Genomic DNA, 20455 nt, shown 5'->3' with positions numbered 1-20455 from the left:
AATTCAAGTTTCTTATCTTGTAAATGCTGCCTGGTATGTTATAGAATTATAGAATTGTTTAGGTTGGAAAAGACCTTTAATATCAAGTCTAACAGTTAACACAGCACTACCAAGTCCATCACTAAATCATTTCCCTAAGTGCCACATCTACATGTCTTTCTGTAGTGGGTTTCTGTGGCTGGGTTTTGGTAGCAGAGGGGCTACCGGGGTGGCTTCTGTTAGAAGCTGCTAGAAGCTTCCCCTATCCCATGGAGCCAATGCCAGCTGGCTCCAGGACAGACTTCCTGCTGCTGGCCAAGGCCAAGACAATCAGGAGTGATAGTAAGGCCTCTGTGATAACATTTAAGAAAAGAAGGTTGTTATCCAGAAAGAATTCCAGCCAGGGAAGAGCAGAGCGAAAACATGGGAACAGCAAAGTAGACACCAAGGTCAGTGCAGAAGGAGGGGCAGGAGGTGCTCCAGACACCAGAGCAGAGGCCCCTGCAGCCCGTGGCAATGACCATGGTGGAGCAGCTGTGCCCCTGCAGCCCATGGAGGACCATCAGGGTGCAGAGACCCACCTGCAGCCCATGGAGGAGCCCATGCTAGAGCAGGTGGATGCATGAAGGAAAGAGGCTGTGACCCCGTGGGAGGCCCAAGATGGAGCAAGATCCTGCTGGAGACCTACAGCCTATGGAGAGGGAAACCCACGCTGGAGCAGGTTTTTCCTGGGTAGGACTTGTGGCCCCTGTGAGGGACCCATGTCAGTACAGCTCATTCACGAAGGAGTGCAGCCCACGGAGGAGTGACCCACAGGACAGCAGTTTGGTAAGAACTGCTGCCTGAGGGACGGACTCATGCCAGAGAGGTCCATCAAGGACTGTCTCCTGTGGGAGGGACTCCACAGGAGCAGGGGAAGGACTCCTCTCCCTGAACAGCAGCAGAAACAACTGACTGTAACCTCCATTCCCCATCCCCCTGCACCACTGGGGGGGAGGAGGGAGAACATGAAAGGAAGGAGGGGTGGGGGAAGTGTGTTTTTAAGATTGTTTTATTTCTCACTCTTTGGTTCTTATCCTGTTAGTAATAAATTTGAAGTACTATCCCCACTTTGAGTCTGTTATGCCTGTGAAGGTAATCAGTAACTGACCTCTCCCAGCTCTTATCTCTACTCATGAAGCCTTAGCTGTTTTTTTTTTATTCTCTCTCTCCTCTGTCCAGTTGCAGAGGGAGAGTGCGTCGCTTTAGTGGGTACCTGGTGTCCGGGCAGGGTCAACCCACTACACTTTTAAACACCTCCAGGGATGGTGACTTCTTCCCCATCAGCTTATCTTTCAGCATATGGAGACAGCCTGCTCCTGTGCCTTGAACATTTTCTTCTGGAAGAATCCCAGCCTTCCTGGACTCCTTTGCCCTTCAGGACTGCCTCCCAAGATACTCTCTCAACCAGTCTCCTAAACAGGCCAAAGTCTGCCCTCCTAACTTCTACAAGAATCGAAAACTATCATTTCATGATCACTGTGCCCAAGATGACCTCCAACCATCACATGACCCTTAAGTCCTTCATGGGAACCAACGGAAGTCAGACCCAAAAATATCCCAAAATTTATGAGTTCTTCAGTCCATTGTTTTCTTAACAACTTGGAATCCAAATAACTTAATCAAACCACCAGGCTTCCTCTGCAGTATGTAGGGAGACCTGTAGGCCAAGGACAGGACTCTGCACAAGAAACTTGCTGAGGAAGGTCTAGCCTAGTGCCAGCCTTTCAAAAAAACCTGGAGACAGGCACTTATCAAGCCTTGCTTCTGCCCAACTTAGGCACTTTTGTGCTACAGGGAAGTGCTTCCTTACACATACGCAGATCTGCAGTCCTGCACCTCTTCATATGACTTGTGTTTAATTTGTTTAACCCAGGTGTAATATGTAAACGTGTTCTGGCGTGATTGCTGAGTCTAGACCCACCTCAGAGTGAGCACTGCCTGCAGAAACTGGTCAAGAGTGGTGACGGCAGCCTCACCACCCCAGAGCAGCACTGTGCCAGAACTACACAGGCAGCAACCGGAGTATGGCTTGAGGTGGGGATTGTGTACGCACATTTCAGCCTTCTCTTACAAACTAGGTGCAGGGGAAAGCCAGGCACGGGCAAAGGAAAGTTTGATAAATTACTGATTTAATACCCATCACGGAATGACACTTCACATCCTAGGACCCTCATATATGCTTTCAAAAAATAGTATCTAGTAAATTTAAATTGCAAATGAAGCTACTCTAATCAACTTCTTTAAATACCTTACTACACAGATCCTTCAGGGTGACAGATTACTAGATTTAGATTTCTTTCAAGTTAGTCTCATGACAACCATTTGTGAGATAATATAATCTTTATTTTTCTGCAACCCTGAGGTAAGCTTTGGCTGTTCAATACACATTAAGGACACCTTTGTTCCAGCGCCTTGGTACCCTGCCCAAAGGAAGCTCAGCTACCATTCATTCTTAATCCAGCCTTTACCTGTCAACAACAAAAAAACCCACTTTTAATCATCAACATCATGCAAACTACTGCTGAGCATATAGCAACTATTCATCCACCTGGACAATTACAGCATTTCTAGTGTCCTTTCTGGCAGAGTGATTGATATTTCTAATGAAGGGAAAACACTCTCTAAAACTAAAATATATTGCATGCTATTTATTGGTTGATCACCAAACAGCAAAGTTCTTGGGACAATTTCTCAGTAAAACTATATTAAACACAACTGAAACAATTTAGGGAAAGAGATAACGCTCTGTGCTCTAATAGTATTTTATTTAAGTGTTTACTATCACTAAATTTTGTGTGGACATGTAATTTCTAGTGACATATTTTAAGCCCACAAATCTCATGCCAGCATTGCTAGGAAAAAATGTCCTCTATTATTCCAAATCTTGGTAGCTGCAGGGGAATTAAATAAAGGAGCAGAGTTTTAAATTGAACAATGACTATTCTCATTGATGTAAATAATACAGTACTTCAGAACTAAACCCACACACGGAATAGTCAAAACATGATTGTTTTTCGTTTTGGTAGACAACATAATAAAAAATTCCTATATCAAAGTCAATATTTAGAAATTGATCTTTTTCTTTTAAAATCTTTTCACTTTAAATAGTCCAACAGAAAAACTGATATTCATATCCTTAAAGTAGAATTAATGACCTATGCACAAACACCAGTATTGTTTCCATATATTAGTAATAAATCTAAACTGATGAGTACCCTCAAATAAAGTATCTGCAGCTATGTTGTCACAAGACATTTCTAAAAGAACATGAGACTGCTGCCTTAGGATGATTGCAATAAGAGTAAATTACCTTTATACTATTTCCTACTCCTTTTACAGGTTTTGTCAGGAAAATGAATGTATCTTACACTGCATTTTGTACTTGCTGTACTCCATCACAGGAATGAATTATCACCAAATTTTAATGCTTCAATACTGAGCATTTTTATTCTCATTATAGTCTCCCTTTTTTTTTCTCAGTCTTGTGAGAAAAATTATAATAATAAAGAGAAAATAGAAGAACATTTATCCATTCATCCATTCCCTTGACATCCTTAAGATTGTAACCAGAACAGAAAATTATATGAAAATGATTTGTTCTTACACTAAATATAGGCACAAAGAAAGAAATAAGTTTAAAATTAATCAGTTCCCTGAAGAATATGAATCCTCGGTCCATCTTCAGTGACCTAAAATGTACTTCTACATCGACTATTGCCATCAATTAAAGCTATAGACAGTATTAAACATTGACATTGGCTACTGGGATGTGGACTGCTGTGAAGTAAGACTGCAATTGGACATGACACCATTTTGATACAATGAGGCATAGAGAAAAAAAAGGCAGATTACTAGATTTATGAAATGGTTTATAAAAGCATAAATGTTAGCAAACCTGAACTCTACAAGTCTCATCTCTAAACTGAAGAGGGTCACATTTCTGCTAAAGATCCAGAATATGTTATATTTAATGTTATTCGGTCATTCCTTCTTCAATAACAGAACGAGATACACATGCATAAATTGTCATTTTCTCAGTACATAACATTTCCACACCAAAGAAGAAAATAAATCCATCAAACAGCTGTTTATTGGAGTACCATTTTAGAAGTACAATATATCTTTAAATATATATATTTATTTATATATGCATGTATCCATTGCTATGTCTATACACACATACATATACAGAAAAATTATATTTCAAGTAAAAATAGTCAAACAACTTTTTCAGGTAAGATTAGGATAAGCTTGCAGCTAAGTAAGCTGTAGTAACTGTCTGTCTGCATGTCTTTACCCATGGATAAATGTAAAACAATTACCCTGGATGCCTGCAGAGTATGTGTACACTCAATAGCAGTGACCATGGTCAAGCTCATATTGCATCTTTTTCTGACATGACTAGTTCAGCTGATACTCCCAGTGTCAGGTCTGTCCTGCAAGGCACTCTACCATCATGTAGTCAGTGGCAATTCGTGTCCCAGAGAGATTATAAACTGCATCAGTGAGAAATGAGAGAAGAAGCTGAGGCACTTGCCCCCACTTGCCATGGTGATGGGAAAAAAATCAGTGATGAAGAATATGATTTGGGTTTCCTGACTGTCATGCCAGTATCCTTTCACTTTCTAGTCGTCTACTCACCAATTTGAAAATTACTGAAGCTGATGTGAAAATTTTTATTTCGATATTGGTGAAATACATCCAACTGCACCTGATATTTTAACCACCTTTACAAAACACTTCGTATGTCACAAAGTTCATCTAAAAATGTCTAAACGTTTTACAGACTACAGGTACCTATATTTAACTATCTACAAATTCAAGTTCGGATTAGAAGCAGTGTGAATTGAGTGGCTGTGAATCCCATCATGGGATAGAGAAACTCAGAACCCCTGGGTGATGCTGGGAGGGATGCTACAGCCTGTTTCCTTGCCCTGGTAAATCTGTACTTCCATCCTGCCCCTGTACTCTGGGGCTACTGCCCTTTACTTGGTAATATCATACCGTGTTTTCAAGGACCGTTAGTTATGAATCATTCATTCTTTTGCCTACAGTATCTTTCAGTGGGTTCTAAGAACATGAAAAATGCTCTCATAACTGAGACAATAATTAGCAAACTAGTTCTAGTTATTGTGATATCACTCATATCAGTGATTTCCCACTAAAACAAATGCATTTCCTGGTTTTAAGGTAACACAGTGCAACACCAACATGCTAGTTTATCATTCACTTTGATCAGATAAACCACTAGTCTTTTGGAATAACCAAAGTGAACCCTTGGTTTGAATCATAGTAAGCATAAGGATTTATCACACACCATACCTGGCCTCCTCCTTACCTCCAACACATCATTTTTTCTTAAAAAGAAATTTCTCCTATTTAACATAGTTTAAAAAGAGAATTCCCTTCCTGGTACTAAATTATATCCTCTAATCCAGACTCAGAGTTTAGGAAAGTCATAATAAATTCACTCATTATTAGTCTGAAATGCACTTTTGTGCATATACACCAAAAAACCCCCTCTTGTTGACAAGAAGCAATAACTACAAGCCTTAGCAGAGTTTTGGGGTAGTTAAAAGTTCACATTTTATAGAAAACTAAAAATGAAGTCTGTTAGCCATGTATCTGGATTGTAGGTAAGCTTTAATAATTTAAAAATCAAATAAGATCTCCATTATCCCTGAAAAGCAAGTAAATTATTTTAATATTAATAATACAGCAGTATTATTATAGTACTGTAGTCAAGGTCTTTTTCTAATTATGCACTCAATAACAAGCATAAAGGAAGTAGAAATCTACCAGTATTCAGAAAGAAAATGGAAAATATGGTCAAAGCCCATAGAGAAGATGTTAGAACTTATAGACAAGGAAAACACAGTTATCTTCAAAGATCATAAATTACGGAAACAGGTGACATATGGCCTAAAATCACAGAGAAAGAAATCACAGTTAAAAGTTTCCCATTCTCTTATTTGAATTTGCCATGAGCAAACTGCAAATGGGTTCTTTCAGGAGTCCTTTTCTGTGCCAAAACCCTAGCAGAACTATTTCTGCTACAAAAACTTCTGAAATTTCACTAAATTCCAAGGTGTTGATAATGCATGAAAACAGTGTATCTTGGAAATCTGAAAATGAAGGACAATATATACATGAATGAAATTGAATATCTGAATTAAAAGCATAAAACCTACAATGTAAGACCTTAAAAATGTAATATCTTTAAGAAGAATCCAAGAGGAATGTAAGAAACACCTGTGCATTCATCACAAAAAGTAAAAAGGTGTCTTAACTCCTTCTTAACTCTTAGAAAATGACAGGAGACTTAAAAGAAGTGGCAAGAATAACAAGACTTCAGACCAATGAAGATAAAAACAGATTTGTGCTTGTAAATTGGCAAAAATAACTTGCAGAAGTTTATGTAATAGTCAATAACCAGGGATATCAAGGTAAGCATCTAAATACCTAGCAACATTAATTATTAGTAGTTATTGAATTCAGAGGAATAGTAAGACAGGATAATTAAATTTTTGTCCTCTCAGGTACTGTTTAATTCTAATAACCACCAAGAAGAATCAATTTTAAGACAGCTATGCAAATCTCCTACAGGAGCGCCTTTAGATGTAAGATATTAAACTTTACAAGAAGTAACTAAATGAGCATTGGAATGAATTTTGGGGTCAGTAAGAAAGTAATATTAAGAAAAAAATAATAAGAAAATCTGGAAAGCCTCAGAGAAAACATCTGTAGCAAATACAATGACATTCTGTCAACCTCGATGTGCTAGCAGTATGATGAGTGAAAAAGATACGATGTATATTCTCTATGAATATGAATTTCCCTCTGTTAGGACTCTGCAAATTGCTTAACTACCTACATTTTTCTGGCTAAACCACTTAAAAGCTCTTGCTGCTTTTCAATAGCCTGATGCCTAGAAAATTTATGTCATCATTTTTACTCAATTATTTTCTTGACATCCAGTTTTTGTGCTCTCGGCTCTCACAGTTTGTTTTGGGTTTCAGTTTATCTGGACACCTTCAGTTAGGCATTGCCTTTGCAAGTAATTATATACTATATACTAATATAAATATATAATGACTAGCTATTAGGCATTAGTATGCTCACCAGCCCAAAAAGGTCTTTGCAGGCTAGGAAGGCTCATTCTCTGCAGCTGACTGGAAAGGCTCCCAGGTGTTGCAGAGTTCCTGTTCCCCACTAGCTCCCTTGGGACTGATAACAATGATGACTTAACTCTAGGATTCCTTGACTAACCCTTGACCGACCTTTTGGGGCTTTTCCTTTAAGATTTCATACCTTTTCCTGTTGTGTTTTCCTCTTGAATGCATCAACTGCTAACAATTCTGTCTCAACAATCTCACTTTCATCTATAAGTTTACCTTTTTGACCTTTGCAGAATTTCTGACAGGTCTTTATCAGCAGTATGAGCAACAATTATCCAGTGGGACTGTATGAGAACTAGGACTTGGAGCCTGGGACACAGGTGAAGGACCCCTGCGTTCATCTGGGTACACAGGTTGCATAGCCCTTGCTATTCTTTGCCAACCTTTGGATCCCCATTCCCACATTCCTAGGAAAAGACTCTCTCTAACTCCCCCAGAATTGACACAATAACCACATGTAGACTAAACAGACTGTAGCTCCCCACCCATTACCAGGTCCAGCTCAGGGTCAATCATCTAAGACATTGAAGTCCTAACATAATGAGAATTTTTAAAACAAAGTGAGATCTATTGCTCTTCCTGGGGCTGGGATTGTTTCTTTTAAGGTCCAGATTCTTAGTCAGGGAGCTTTGATGTGGTATTCAAAGCTTTTTTCTTTGTTCACAGCCCACTGTACCAAGGGACCAAAGTGCAGCCATAGAGTTAACACTATAGAAAACATGGCAAGCTTTTAGCATTATGATACTTCACAGCCAGTGTTCAATACAGCTATTTGCTCGATCAGTTGTGACAGAATACATCACTGGCCAGATATTGCCTTCTTCTGCAGGATAGTTAGGACATGAGTGGTAAGCTTTCTCTCTATCCTACCTGAGATTTTAACAGTCCAAGGGTCTTAAAATGCATTACTGACTAGGCATTCTCTTCAGTGGTCATAGGAGCTTCATTTTTTCATGCCTGACCAGGAGACGAAAGTCTGCACATTAATCACTGACTCAAGCATTATTTCAGGTGGACATGATGGAGGGTTATAATGTAGCAAAGCTGCATTTGCCAGGTTCGGGTAGAGTGCTGAAAAAGTGGTTTGAAACAAAGGAAGCACTTAAGCACTGCACTCCTATTATAACCATATTGAGAGAGAGGGAGTGAACAATCACTGATTATTCTGGTTGCTTTTTTGCTCAAGTGCATAGACAGCAAATAGCCTTTTGACTACCAGCTGTGACAAAATCAGGCCACAGAATTTGGCATCACCACTACAGTTTATAATATCAATGAAAAGGACTCATATTTTGTCATATTTATCATATTTATATATTTATCAAATATTTTCTCCAATGCATTTGCAACTCCAAAAATCTAGCCAATGGCCTTAGAAATATCAAATCTTGTTGCACAAGTATTAAAACATCTTAGGAAGATGTTTGGTTGCAGACTGGCACCCCAGGCTTTTCACCAGAAAATAAAATGTATTTTTGATGATGTGCCCTGAACAAAGGGCATTTTCATCTGAAGAAAAATGCAAAAACAGTTTAAAATGCTAAACAAAGGAAAATACAATTTTCCTTCTGTGTTTTGGAATGAAAGAAGTGAATAATACAGAATGCAAGGCTGCATTCTAAGGCTTTACCACTGTGACTGCTTCAATAGACTAGGAGATTCACAAAAATTTCCTTCAATAACCACTGATGCTCGTTTTCTAGATGTCTGTACTGGCAAGCTGAAAGTGCAACTACCAGAAAATACACACAAGAGATACGACATAGTGGTATTATTTAAAATTTACACAAGTGACAATTTACACAAGTTATCTAAAGGAATCATCAGCCTGGAAGTACAATGGAAATAAATATACCATCAAATATTCTATGTACATATCCAGAGGAAGCACTTGAAGAAGACCTGTTACCATGAAATTATCAAAATGAAAGGCCAATGTTAATGCCATGATATCTAACTAATTCAGACTTTTAGAATTTTTACATTGATTGGCAAAAATTAAGTATTACTACTACATTTCCCCAAGCTAGCTAAAATTACAGTTCAGTGGGGCATTTTTTGCTCAAAAATTTCCTTTTGCCAGACAGCAAATGTCTGACAATGGGCTTATAATTTGAAGGACACTATTTTAAGCATTTTAAAATTATATGTGTGACTATCTATGTGATAGTGAGTCCATAGTAATTCCCAATCCAGAATAAAAAGTGTTAAAACAATAAACAAATAGCCAGGTGGTTGGTCTGTCTGTCTTGGGTGACACAGAAGATGAGGGATGCCAGCTACTCAGTCCTCATCATGTCTTCTGGGTCTTTTTAGATCGGTGATGACATGCTGGTTTTGGATGTGCTTTCCTGCACACCTTAAGAAGGGAATGTAGTTCAAATTCTTTCTCCATCAAGTCTTAGGACTTACTCAGTGTTTCTTGGTTTCTGATCTAGATATCCTGAGAAGCTGTACATAGACGCATTGAGATCCTGAAGACCTGCTGATATAGTTGTCATCAATACATGCCATTTTTGTGTTGGTTTTTATGGTGTTCCTGCATTTCCATTCACTATGCACTCATATTCGTCTTCATGGTTCCTTATAATTCCTTGCACAGGTAATATAATCACAAAATTATATCAATGAATCATGTGCTGACAGCTCCTGACACTTTGCTAAACAAAATCAAAACACCTGCACAGTTAGAAAACAATGTCAGAGTCACTGAAGAACTGCAGGATGAGAAAGAGACAAATTTGGTTTAAAATAAGACCTATCAGTAATGTAGGAGCTGCCACCACCTCCTGAAAACACCACTGTTCATCTCCAGGATGAAAAACTACAGTCACAAACGTCTGTTTCTCAGGAGATTGACCCATGGCTTATGCAAAATTTGTTCTCAGTAGACAAATACAAGAGACGGACAAAAGTGTTTATGAGACTGAGGAGAAGGAAGCAGCATGTGAAATGTGCCAGAGAAGGCCACAGATAGGGAGTAATCACATCAAACTGACCATGGCACAAACATGTTACTGGTATTTTTAACATTAATTGTCAGCAGGAAAAGGAAAGGATGACACTGGCTGATAGTGTTTTCAAAGACTGAGCTTCCAGACAGAATGTCTGCGTGCAGCACAGCAGAGCCCTTGAAGCTACACACTGCTGACTGGAGTCAAACACAGACTAAGCCTGACCCCTGGCAGGATCCCCAGCACTGCACAGCCACAAGTGGAGGATATTACATATTACTTCGACAGTGCCTAGCTCTGGGACATTCTTGGTCATGCTTGGAAGCTGATTACCAGAAATCTAAGCCCTCCGCTACTACTGCCAGGTGACATTGGTGCATAATTCCATCCTGACCTCGCACAGTCCCCGGCCGCTCATTGTCCCTGCACTGCGCAGGATGAGGAGAGGCCAGAGATCTGCTCTACAAGACCCTCAGAAGCCATGTAAGATATAATTGCACAGGAAAAAAGTTTGGGCACAGGCAAAGTAGCTAACCTCTCCAGGGACACCCACACATTTCTGCCTGAAACAACAAATTGTATGTCTTTCTGTATCTAAGGACACTTTGCCTTCCTATGAGACAGAGCAGATTGGCAGCCAGGACGCTCCTGCCTCATGTTGAAAATGCAAGTTTGAGTTCATACTTTAAATCAGGCCCAAATGAAGATTTGAAGCTGAATCTTTTGGGCACAAGGTGCTGCTGCACACAGTACACTATTCTGTATGCACACTGGCATTTACACACCTGGTTCCTGGGCTGTGGCAAAAGCTACCTCCAGCTGATCCACACATTGAGCACAGCCAGAGTTTGGGGCTAGGCTGCCTTGGTGAAGACCCCTCCATCTGCACTGAGTATCCCTTTTTGGAGCTGTCAGTTAACACCTCTCTTGAACAATTAATGCCCAGCTTGTTAATCCCAGAGCAGTGTCAGCTCACAGATGGTTCTGTACATGTCTGGTGGCAAGATTATAGACACCAATTGAGAAACTGATGACAGTGGTATCACATGGAGATACACATAGAATCTAAATTCACTTGATGAATCTGACCTATATTTGCCAGGGTTATGGCTGCTGAATTGTCTACTGCTTTTTCATTAATAAATTGGTACTGCTATTGATAAAGCCATCAATACTTTAATTTAGATTCAGTTGATCATCATCTGATGTTACAACTGAAACACTGAAAACAACACTGAGTTCAGTTCAGTAATTCATAGAAAGAGTAAACATAAGGAAAAAAAAGAAGGTGCTATATCAGAGTTCCTTAAATGATCACAGAGAGGATTAAAGAACATTAATTCTCTCGTTACTCATCTCCTCTTAAGGCCAATTGCATCTAAAGGCTAAGTAATGTGCTTTTCTGTAATACTGCTTCTTCAGGAAAGTATGACTTGCTGCATCTTATCAGTTTAGAAATGTCAATTTGAGGAACTGAACCAAACAAATCAATAGGGTTTATTCTACTTCAGAATCTACTTAGAGCATATACTTACAAAACTGTTAGAAATAAAAATAGTAATAAATACATTCCACTTCCAGGAATAAGTTATGGTTCTAGTATCAGCTAAATGGGAGAAAAGACTTTATATTGAACTTCTTCAACACATTAACTCCAGATGCAGCCAATGCATTGATCTATTAGTCATTCACTAGGGTTTATAATGCTAACAGGTAATACACTTTTCCTACCTCAAACTGACATCAAGGGCTTATCATTCATCCTTCATGTAGACAGCATGACAATTGACACTCCACAGAGACATTATGAATACAGCCAAACACCACAGGATTATTAAATAGTCCAGGAAACTTTCCCCATTTTCCAAAAAGACGGTTTTCCCCACTACAACTTTCTACAAATGTATTAATGTGACAATGACTTGCTGTTAGGTTTTCAGTCCAAGCACAGAGAAAAAAGTGATCCTATGCAAAATGAAGGACTACAGCGTGAAAAACTTTCAGTAACAGTCACTGACCTTTCACTGTATAAAACTGTTTGAGTAGTGAGACTAGGAATGAGGGTTTGTCAGTGGCTGCTAAGGTGTTATGCAGCCTTTCATCTGTGTACTAATTCAAATCTTGCCTGGACAGTATCCTTCTTTCAGCCATACTCTGCTGACAAATACCGTACTAAAGTTAAATGATTGCCATCAGCTTTTTCATGGTGGGGGGGAGGGTGCGGGGAGTCAACTCTTAGCCTTCTTTTCTATTATCCAGTATAATCTTAGTTCTATGGGACTTCCCAAGATAACCTTAGCATCATAGCACAAGGCACCTGGTCCAGTGGCAATGCAAGTCACAGAACTGATCAGAAGTTATTGCTTTACAGCAATAAATTTAGATGGCGTCCATATGGCTTCACATCTTAACACTCATCAAAATTAATCTTCTGTTTTCTTTCCCACAGTATGAAGAATACAACTATCTGCAGCTCCAGTATAATCTTCTGCCCATACATTCCACCAGGCAGCTAAATGTCAATAGACCTTGACATAGCTTTCTCTTTAAATCAAAATCCAACCTCTTCACTCTATACCTACTGTTAAAATAACAGTCCATGCTCCTGTCATCTCCCTTTTTGGCCCATACAACCTTCTCCTTTATGGCCTCCCCATGACCTGCATAAATCTTTTCTGATGCACTGAAAATAATAAGCATGAAACAGAAGGACAATGTAAGAAAAGCAATGTCTAAACTAATCTGCATATAGCTATTGTATTCCAAAACAGGCAGACTAATGGATATATGCTTTCTAATTGCCTGCAATTGTGCATAAATAAGAGGCTACATTACTACAAGCTAGTAAAGTGTCACTTTTTATCTCTACTTAGACTGCAAGTCATAAAAGAGTCAGAATATATTTTGAATCCTTCAGTGCTTGACACTTCCAGAAGATGACAGAAAAAGAAGACCCCAAAGACTATGAATATGTGCAATTAACACCATCTATTAAATATTTTCAAATATTCTGCAATGGGAACAAATAGACAATGGGTTTATAATTTAGTCAAAAGTATTAAAATGCAGATGCTCAAACAAAATTGGTTTCAAACTCAATAATTTCCTGTCACCCCTTCTCAGGAAGCATTACACATTAGAACCAATTTTTAAATGGTCTTTAACATAAATGCCTTTTCTACATGTTTGCATGTAATTACAAAGTTTGTGAGAACAGTCTCTGTGTGCAGGTGTGCAATGGTACATAACACCGAGGCATAAAACTCAGCTTCTATTCACTGAAAATCCAAACTTAACACTTAGAAAAGTCTTATCAAAAAGTGGGATGCCAGTTGCAGGAACTTACTGCCTTCTCTGTTTGCTGGGATACATGTCTAGGGCTTTATCTGGCAAGGTCCTAAATGTGCTGCTCCTGACACTGTGAAGCAATCAAACACGTGAGTAAATTTAAACAGCTGACTCATTTCATTGACTCTCTGGGTGTCAGGTACATGCGCATTGGGTAGCATGACTGATTAAGTGCTTCACGGGATGTCAGCCAAAACTGGCAGACTGTCACACTGCTCAGACTAAGGGGGAAGTGAAACATCCTAAATACTTCCAGAGTATATGTGTGTGTATGCATATGTATATACATACATACATACCTATAAACACACTAGTCTGTGTGTGCGTTTTAATCATTTATATTGTCATGGCATTGGGTATTTTATCTATCAAGTGACAAAGTTTGAGCCTTGCCTTGTTGATACTGGTGAGTTTGCAGCCGCAGAGGAAATGATTGCAGACCATATTTATAGACACTTCTGAAGAGAAGTAACACTTTCTTAATGCATAAAATGTGCAATTTTTCCTACTCTTGCTCTAGAGTTACACAAAAAAAGCAAATAGCCCTTTAAGTGAAGCAGCCTTGATCCCATTTGAATTTGAGCATTGGTAAAATAAAATGTTTTTCAATTTAAGATGCTGCAAATAAATTTTGAAAATAGTGACAGAAGTATACATCTATATTGTATATATCTTTATAGCTTGTAGCACAGTCATCTTTGTATCTCCACTGGAACATAAGGCCAGTTAGTATGGAAAAGATTGAACTTTGTCATTGCAAAAGACAACTCTTAAGACATTCATAGGCATTGTGGTTTTGGCAGGAACTTTCATATATCTTGACAGAGATGGCACATTTTCACAAAAGGATTTTCCTTTTATGTTTCCACATAAATCTGTGGAAGTTACCACCAGCTTCAAAGGGAACAGAAGTGGAAAGAATGAGAAGGCACAGGGTCATTTCCTGATTTTGCTGTTGATCTTCCACAAGAATTTCAGGAATTAATTTCATCTTTCCATGTCTTGATTACTTCAGATGTAAACTGGGGATGATGACCATCCCTGTTGACCTTCATAACAAGCCATGAAATCCATTCATGCAAGCTAATATTTAAACATCACCCAAACCCCACTAAATTGATGAAAAAAAATTTTCAAGAACTTTGGTTGGTGACTTTGGATTGACTGCTCTAATACTAATTTGGCTATTATTATTATTTTGTTATTTATATGTATATTATTGCAAACACACACATTTTTATTTATATATATATATATGCATTCCATATTTCACGTGTTTTAGGTTTTTGTCACCATGGTCACTGGAGCCACTAAGGTGAGATAAGTCAATTTCACCATCATCATGGCTGGGCTTTGCGAACGAAGATTTGGGAAGGGCTCTATCCACATTTGTTACAAGCACACTGGTGGCTAATAAGGCCAATACGAGACAGACATGTCCAGTTGCAAAAGGCACAGCAGAAAGACTCCTTAGGTGGTATATTCTGCAAGGCACGACTCTTTCTGCGTTGTCTTTTCTCCTCAAGAGTGATCCTGTGTGCTTTCTCAAAGGAAGCAGCAGTGTTATAGATGGTGTGTCTCCAGGCCTCCCAATTGGAGGCCAGAGTAGACCAGTTATATTGATCAATATAGCATTTTCAGTTACATATATTTACAACCGTATTTCTCAGTTTACACATCACAAGTGATATTTCTCACTGCATGAATTTTCAGACTGGTAACAGAAGCTAAATGCTTCTTAATTTTCCTTAAAAGTTTGTGTAATCTGTGAAACACAAAGGCATTAAGCAGTTATACTTTTCTGAATCAAAGTGTCTATTGTAAGAACAGCTGTGTATTTAGTTCAACAGTGAAACTCAAACTGCTTTACTAATGAAAAGGGAGCCAAATAACCAAGTTCTGAAATGAATTGCAGGCTATTGAAAGTGGACAGTTGGTTCACTAAATGTGACCCTCATGAATGACACCACTTCCCTTTAGATTGGCATTGAAATAATCCACATTCACTTTGTATTCTACGAAGTATTTTAGGACCTTCTATGATCAAGATAAGATATAGAAAATACATTCCATGACAAAAATACAATTTCTTAGCTTACAATAGCAAAACTTCAGCATTTACCAAACAAATGCATGTAGCTTCTAGGATAAATGATTTTTGGTGTAATTATTCATAGATTTTTCCTCTGGGTTTACCACTACTACTGGACTGCTGCACATGCATCACAAAATTTATGAAATTTTGGCAATATTGGAAAGAACGATTGCCAATTTTTCAGATACAGGTGGAATCATTGCCTTACTGAAGGCAATGGGAAAATTCTACTATATGTCAATAAGATAAAATACTTTGGACAGGGAATTCAAGCTCAGATACCCTAAATAAAAACATCCAAGGTGAACTGAAACATTTTAATTATTTCCTAATAGAGTGATCTGCAATTATGCCTCTTCTTCCTTTAAAGAGTATTCAGAAAGTCTCACCCTCAGTTTCATACTATGTGGCTCAGATCTTTTTATTCTTTCCTGTTCTCCTTCTCCAGGCTTTGTTAATTTTTAATTCTGTTCATAAATTTAATTACTTCTTGCCTTGGATACACTTCCATAAAAATCTAGTTATCTAAACCTCTGTTTTGTGTATCAGGACTGTTCATTCTTCATGCATAACAGTTGAGCAGACTGATCCCTGACCAGGATGTTGACAGTGGACCATGACAAAGGGGTTGTGAAAGATTTGAGTCAGTCTTAAAAGATTCTTTAGAAAAACCGCTGAGCTGATGAACAGAAATAGGGAGCTGCCTTTTTTTAAGGTATATGTAACAATGAGTACACCTACTTGATGGGGGGTTAAAGAAGACAGAGACAGGTTCTTTACTGTTACATCCAGTGACAAGACAAGACTCAATGGGTTCAAACTGAAACAAAGAAAACTCCATTTAAACATATGAAAAAACTTCTTTACTATGAGAGCGATCAAACACTGTCACAGGTTGTCCAGAGAGGGTGTGGAGTATTCATCCTTTGAGCTATTCAAAATCAGGTGGATGGGCTAAGTGATCTCCATTGGTGCCTCCCATATTAAGCAATTCTATGATTCTCGTCCCCTAGGCAGTGAGTTTCAGCATGTAGCACAGCATCTCCTTCTGAATTCTGGCCCTTCATTTGGTAAAGATATACCATCTTCAGCCTAACTCTAACCTCTTATTTTCCCAGATTATCTTCTAATTTCAGCAAACATTCTCTTTGGGCATCAATCTTGGGTAAAATATATTTTAGGCATGCAAATGTGAGGGACAATTTTTATAATGTCAGTTTTCTAATTTATGACTAACTCAGATTTAGATGGCTTGAACTCCACAAGTAGATAAACTTTATTTCTAATAATGCCTAAAGCTGAAAAAAAAGGTTATTGACATGCTCTTATATCCAAATGTTGATTAGATCTAGATTTGAAATATATGATTACACAAGTTTATGATGTGTAAATCAATTTTTATTGTCATGAAACTTCTCCTACTTGTGACAACCATATGCACAGAAGTCAAGAAAACATCTGACAGCATAACCTGGGAAAAAATAGATGTACTATACAAAACAATGTGTGGATGACAGCTGCTACTCCCCCTTTAAATCTTATTCAGTCATTCTTGTGCTGAATAGTATCTCCTTTTGCTTTCCATTCAATACTGATGAAGGTGGCAAAGCCAGTCCCTCTGAAGCTGAACTGTTTGTGCAGTACACATTTTTCTTGCTAATATTGTAAAATAATTCATTTTTCTCAAAAAGAAACAGACGACCAACACACAATATTCAACCTACCTGCAGAAACACAGTTGAAGAATGTAAGAACATCTCAATAGCTTACATTAGTACAAAGACTGAAATCAAGAAGATTGGATTCAGACTTTACTTCCTCAAAGCTGGAGGGAGTTTGAATGCATCATTGCGGTTGACGTCTACCTCTACTTTATTATGCTTCCACAAAAATCCAAGAAGCCTGCTCCTCATAATCCAGAAAAAGCATGAGAGTGCTCACAATAATCACAGGGAATCCCCATATCTGCCATATTGATGGGTAGCTCTCACACTGCCCTGCAGAGTTCAGTGGGGAAGTCAATCAATGGATGTTTAACTCTGGCTGGCATCCTCTGCACTCAATCCTGCAGTCTGGCTGCTCCTGTCTCCTGCCAGCACCGACTCCAGAGCTTTTTTTCTGCAGGGTTGGCAGCTGCCTCCATGCCTCTTGCTCCAGCCAGCACTGCACAGAGACATCTCTCAAGTGCTGGCAAGAGAGCTCAAAGAGATTCCAGCAGGCAGAGGAGATCCCCTGCCAGGCTAAAGGAGCAAACGTCTGAGGGAAAAGAATCACTGGACTATTTAATCCTTTATTTTCATGTCTGTATAAAGACAGCGGGAAGTGTGTGACCCCAAAGGAAAGAATTTTCTATCAAAAAGTGGTGCCATTCTTTACGTAAGCCTTTCTGTTCTCTCAGAAAGAAGAAACTTTTGCTTCTTGGAGGGATCAAAAGAAGTCTGCCAGGGGTGACAAAAGAAAGGGAGAAGTTAACCTCCTGACAATGGTAATAGGTTAAGCCAGTATGAAGGAAGATTATACTGCAAAGATCTTCTAGGACTGAGAAGAAAATTATCTTTGGTTCAGCAAAAGAGAAGGAACACAGTAAAAATGAGAAACCAGAGAGATGTCCATTTGCAGCAACACTTTGCATAAATAAAGCTGCAGGGGTCACTGTGAGAGACAGGACATGACTTTGGGTCATACAGTCAGAGAGAACTGTTAGGCCTAGGAGCTGCTGTGCTACTAGCAGTAAGACCTCAATACAATCAAGTGGGAATAAAAGAGAGGGAAGACAAAGGAAAACATGGATGGTATTCAAAATTGTATTTGTCAACAAGGGCATCCAGGGACAATGTCTAGAGAGTCAAGAGGACAAAACACAGATGGAAGCCTAGTACACTCTCAACAGCAGAAAAAAGAAGAGTCACCTCTAAAGACTCAAGAAGTAAAAGCGAAGAATTGGGAAAGGACAAATTTTTGGAAGGGCAGTGGGGGCTTTCTTAACTGTTTGTTTGATTTGGGAAGAGGCATGAGAGTTTCAAAAGTCCATCTGTCAGAGACAATGATGAAACACAGGCCTTTATGCCTAAGTTTTTAACTGGAGGTATCAATGTGAGCGGCTCCAGCTGATGGAGGAAGGATTGAGCCATACCGAAAGAAAATGCAGGATGTAATTAGAGCAGTTTTGAACTGCATGTTTGGAGAAGATAGAGGTGACAGGAATAAAACAGATGAAGTGATAGTTACAAGAAGGGAATCCAATAGGTGTTTTCATGACAGGAATGATCTGTGACTACCTATATTTATTTGAGAGGAAATTTAAGGACTTTGAGAAATAGTAGGGAAAAAAGAAGGCAAGATGAAGTAGACGTACATGATAGGAGGGGAGAGGAGGGGATAATGAGAGAGAAAATAAGAGAAATAATGAAGTCAACATTCGTGTGACAGCAGACTGAGAAGTAAATGCGGAAAAGGTTAATGATGGAAGTAATTAATTCTGTATTTTAGCTTTGTTTTTTTCTGCAGAAGCAAATGAGGTAGTTGCAGTAGAGCCTATTTTCTCAAAGAAAGGGAAGCACACAGTGAAGTCTAAATGAGGCAAGTCATGTTTTTGGTAGGAGAAAAACTGAATGAAGATCTTTGGAGAGATGAGGACACAGTGATAGTCAGCTAAAATGTCAGATTAAGTATCACCAGGGAAAAATAGCTCAAGGGTGAACATGATCATGCAGAAGTGATAATCATTGACCCATAGTCAGGATTGTATCGGTAATTGGAGTAAGCGTTACAGCAGCGCAACTGACGTCCAAAAATTGATCAGAAAATTTCTCAGACATGCAGGTTTTGGCTGGAATAGAGTTTATTTTCTTCACAGAGGCTGGTATGGAGCTGTGTTTTTGATTTGTGCTGATCACTGTCTTGAAAATGTAGGCATGTTTTTGTTACTGCTGAGCAGTACTTACACAGAATCAAGGTCTTTTCTGCTTTTTGTTACTACCACACTGGTAAGGAGATATGGGATGAGTGGGAAATTGGGAGGAGAAACAGCCAGGACAGAGGATTGAGTCCACCATCAGCAAATTTGCAGATGACACTAAGTTGGAGGGGACTGTCAATCTGCTGGAGGGTAGGAGGATTCTGCAGAGGGACCTGGACAGGCTGGATAAATGGGATGAATCCAATGGTATGATGTTTAACAAGACCAAGTGCTAGGTCCTGCACTTTGGCCACAACAATCCCAAGCAGCGCCACAGGCTGAGGACAGAGTGGCTGGGCAGCAGCCTCCAGAGCAGCTGGAGACAGAAAAGGAGCTAGGGGTTCTAATCAACAGGAAGCTGAACATGAGCCAGCAGTGTGCCCAGGTGGCCAAGAAGGCCAATGGCATCCTGGCCTGGATCAGGAACAGTGTGGCCAACAGGTCCAAGGAAGTGATTCTGCCCCTGTACTCAGCACTAGTTAGGCCACACCTTGAGGACTGTGTCCAGTTCTGGGCCCCTCAGTTTAGGAAGGACAATGAGATGCTGGAGAGTGTCCAAAGAATGGCAAGAAGGCAAGTGAAGGGACTGGAGCACAAGTCTTATGAGGAGAGGCTGAGAGAGCTGGGGTTGTTTAGCCTGGAGAAGAGGAGGCTCAGGGGAGACCTCATCACTCTCTACAACTCCCTGAAAGGAGGTTGTAGCCAGGTGGGCATCAGTCTCTTCTCCCAGGCAACCAGCAGTAGGACAAGAGAGCACAGTCTTAAGCTGTGCCAAGGAGGTTTAGGTTAGACATTAGAAAGAAATTCTTTACAGAGAGAGTGATCACACATTGGAATGGGCTGCCCAGGGAGGTGGTAAAGTCACTGTCCCTGGAGGTCTTTAAGAAGAGACTGGGTGTGG

The sequence above is a fragment of the Corapipo altera genome, unplaced genomic scaffold (assembly GCF_003945725.1).
Source record: "Corapipo altera isolate COAL_440 unplaced genomic scaffold, ASM394572v1 1, whole genome shotgun sequence".
NCBI lineage: Eukaryota > Metazoa > Chordata > Aves > Passeriformes > Pipridae > Corapipo > Corapipo altera.
The sequence above is the reverse complement of the archived record's forward strand: the minus strand, read 5'-3'. Positions refer to the sequence as shown.